Source organism: Euprymna scolopes, chromosome 38 (genome assembly GCF_053919585.1).
Source record: "Euprymna scolopes isolate OS-2025 chromosome 38, ASM5391958v1, whole genome shotgun sequence".
Taxonomy (NCBI): Eukaryota; Metazoa; Mollusca; class Cephalopoda; order Sepiida; family Sepiolidae; genus Euprymna; species Euprymna scolopes.
This window is the reverse complement of record NC_136519.1, coordinates 5,653,703-5,658,027: the sequence shown is the minus strand read 5'-3', so window position 1 is coordinate 5,658,027 and position 4,325 is coordinate 5,653,703. Positions and strand designations below refer to the sequence as shown.

General features: G+C 30.5%; 1 pseudogene; it reads right to left on the bottom strand.

The window, feature by feature from the left end:
- Positions 1-285: 285 nt before the first annotated feature.
- LOC145263480 (U2 spliceosomal RNA) lies at positions 286-413 on the bottom strand (annotated as a pseudogene).
- Positions 414-4,325: the final 3,912 nt, after the last annotated feature.

Genomic DNA, 4,325 nt, shown 5'->3' with positions numbered 1-4,325 from the left:
AGAGATTTATATAGAATCAGAATCGGTAAGTGTATCGGAATCGGGGAAAAAATATTGGAATCGTCCCATCACTACGATATATATATATATAAAAATTTTGGTGCTAGTAAATTGTACGAACGGGAAGTCGGTAATTATGTATACTACGAACCGGGTTTTTTGTAAATGTCCGCTCGGCTCGACTGGCACCTATCGTTGTCACTGGAATATATCGAGTGCTGTACCTATTTACAATGCCTCCCCACGGGACAGAGTTAGACACCAGGGTCGTTTTTTAATGTGGAGAAAAGGTACAAAAATTGTCTCAGTCGTGAAGGACTTCTCCTCCACCGAAAGAGAACAAGAGATAGAAGTGCAGCATCTGAAGAACAGATACTACACTTTGATCTTGACCAAAAGGCCAAGAAATTGATATATCGGGTGCTGTAGAAAACATTCAGAAATCCATTCAAATTATTTAGTTTTTTTTGTTTGTTCTTTTTGGTTTTTATTTTGTTTTCGTTTTTTTGTTTGTTTATTTGTTTGCTTATTCAGATTGGCACTCATGGCGACAATTAAAAGCAAAGAAAACACAAAAAAGTCTTTTCGATGTACGTATTCGTTACAGAATGAAGGTGTCATATTCCAAAAATCACATAAATGGATCAAGTAGTTTTATATAAAACTAAGAAAATTAACATTTACAATTTTTAGCGATTTTACTACTAAACTGCATTGAACATAAGGTTGATTTTTCACCACTCAACTTCGATTGGAGTTGTTCCCCCCTTTTTATTTCATCGGATTTAATCATGGCGGACGAAAACACTACAACTCGCTTAGTCATAAAATTTGATTTGCTTGAGTAAAAGAAAAAAAAAAAACTACTTGATCAAATTACGTGATTTTTGGAATATATCATCTTTGTTCCGTGACTGGTACATACATCCTACAGATTTTTCTGTATTTTCTTTAAGCGCCGTTCTTTTTAATAGTATTTTCGGCAGACCTGTATGAGAATGGGCACCCCTTAAAAATGCGTGTTTTTCATCTTTTAAACTTTTTTCCCAACGATTATCATAGATTAGACTAAAAAATATCATTAGCAAAAAAATTTTGAAAAAAAAAAAAATTTAATAACTTTTTAGAAGGGGGTTCACCTTCTCGTTATAATGTTGCTATCTGACTTACTGTCCATTTCTTTACAGACGTGCCATGTGAGATTTCCTCGAGTTCCCTTACAACAAAACGGTGGTAATTGTGACCTGGTAGACCAACAGAAAACCTACTTTAAAAAACTTGTTTTCTAGGGGTGTGCTAAAAACGAATATTGCATTTAAAATTGGGGCCGGCAACTAGTTTTTACGATACTGTAAAGATACTAATTCGCATGTTTTGTGTAGTAATGTGACGCAGCGGCCATAGTTGTCCATATTTGTAAAATTTTACTTGCTTTCTACCTTAATATTTTCCTTTAAAATTAAGAAGGTTTTTCGGGTATGCTGAAAACGAATATTGTATTTAAATTTTCCGCAAATAAGTAGTTTTCAGGATACTAAGAAATGTAATTCTTGATGTTATAAGTGGTGGTCATTTTTTTTTTTTTTTTTTTTAAATATATGAAAAAGATTAACTCTTCATTATTACGTCGTTTCTGTTTTTTTTTCAGCTAATATGATACTTAAGTCTGTAATCTATAATAATTGTCGGAAAAAAAGTTTCTGAAAAAAAAAAACAAGGTGAAAAACACGCATTATTAGGGGGTGGGCACTCTCGCACAGGTCCGCCGTATTTTCAAGTTAAATTTAATTTTTACACTATTCTTGTTTACTAAATTGTTGGCTAAAAGTACAGAATAGTTACAAAGCACCCTCCTCATGTTAAGAATGGCTTTCTAAATAATAACGTTATTTCAGCACGGTAACATAGAAGTGCAAGTGCCCGCCATTATTGGTCCAGCCATACCAGACATTTATGAGAAATCCTGTTCATAATCTGCAACAGTAATTACATCCGGTTCGTACAACGCACCAGTACCAAAATTAGTTTATAGGAATACTGGATAAGCAAGTTAACATACTAGTAAAAATAAAGACACAAGCACTGATCATTAAGACTGGAAATAAAAGTTAATGCAAATATTTATTTTCTTGTTCGATAAAATTGTATAAAATTTGGACTTTTAATTCAATTATTTTTTGTCTTGTGCCATTTTTTATGTCTTGTGCCATTTTTATTTATTTATTGATAATTTGTTTTTCGTAAATCCTTGACTATTATATTAACCTCTTAAGTTTTATTTTTATTTTCTGCATCTGATAAATTTTGTTATCTTTATGCTTTGGTCGTATCGATTTTATGTAATAAGAAACTTTTTACACCTTTATATATGGAAAAAAAGGCACAGTTTTAATGTTTTGTGTCCTTATTTCTACCAGCATGTTTACTTGCTTATCTACATTTCTACAAACTAATTTTACATTTTGTCTGAAGTTTTTATTTCATATTTACTCCCTCCTATATATATATATATATATATATATATATATATATATATATATATATATATATATATATATATATAAATTAGCAGGGAGACCCGACGTTGCCCCGGATTGAATGATGATCAATGAATATTTCACACTCCTATATCTTTATTGTCATCGAAATCCATGAAACCGCCTAGGAGGAAGCTTCGCAAGCATCCATGCAGTAACTTAGTCCAAAATATATGTTATTCTACATTGCATTCTAGAGAACCTACTGTTTCTTGTATAAAATTATTTTATATAAACTTCTTTCCAGTTAACGAAAAAAAAAAACATTAAGAAATTTATGTGCAGGGGTTTGAAATTGCAGACCACATCATGCAAAAAAAAAAAAAAAAAAAAAAAACGCAAGTTTTCGAGTCTTATAAAATTCTTTGCAGATAAGAAAAAAAAATTGAGAACTTTACGTGCAGAGTTTGAACCTACAGACTACGTCATGCAAAAAAGAAAAAAAAACACGCTATCAACTATCCAAAGTACCATATTTCTACATTACCAATTTGATTGAAATTTGCAGACGGACTTTTCTTAGAGTCAAGAAATGTTTTTATGTTATTAAAATAAAGTAATGTATCAAATTATAAAAATATTAAATAAAATAAAAATATTTTTCGATGTCGTTTCTGCGGGACTATTCGGTTTTTACTTCTGGTAGTTATTTCAATGTATCCACCACGAATTGACGACCACAATCGATAAGTGAAAAAAAACATCCTCTATGTTTAAAATTTAAATTCATTTCCCAATTTTTTTTCTCAATTTAAAACAAATTGCGGCTTTGTATTACTGTACACATAGATTCGAAAAAGTTGTCAAAAAACAAATATATAACAAATAAATGTTATCAAAGGCAAGATAAGTTACTTTTCTACCAAACTGGATATATTTTTCGTGTTTTTATTCACTGTAACATGTTTATTCAGCTCGAGAACCATACAGTGTTTACCGATGTATTAGAAAATTCAAGATGGCGTCTGACTCTCTCTTTAACATGGTAAGTTTGGGAAAAGGTGTTATAAATAAAAAAAACTGGATAAAATACTGTTAAAACTCGCTCAATATACGTTACCATGACATAGGTCGACATATTCGGCGGGTTTTTAATAGTATTTTGTGTAATTTTTTTTATTTATACCACCTTTTCCCAAACTTACCGTGTTAAAGAGTGAGTGAGGCGCCATCTTGAATTTTCCAATACATTGGTAAACACTGTATGTTTTTCGAGATGAATAAACATGTTACATTGAATAAAAACACGAAAAATATATCCAGTTAGGTAGAAAAGTAACTTATCTTGCCTTTGATAACATTTATTTGTTATATATTTGTTTTTTGATAACTTTTTCGAATCTGTGTACAGTAATACAAACCCCAAATTGCTCGCCAGGACGTGCGTTTAGAGTTGAAACATAAAAGTTAAAAAACCTTAATAAAACCATCTTGGTTGTAAAAACAAAATTGGAAGCATTTTTTTTTTTTTTTTTTCGACTGCTTTTTTTCAACAGTTGTTTCCATATGAGAAAATATGAACTTTATTTATCATTTAAACTATAAATTATTAGGTGAAAGTACAGGGGGGGGTTTTTTGGGGGGGGGTCGAAGAAAATTTACGGTACATATGCATTTTTATAGCGTGCTGAAATATCTTCTTTTTTTTTAATTTTTATTTGTTTTTTTCTTTTTGTTTTTCAACCATTCTTACCATCAAGCGGGGAGGGCGTTTTGTAACTATTCTGTGCTTTCAACTAACAATTTATTATTAAAAAAACAATTTATTATTTACAATTTATATTAAAA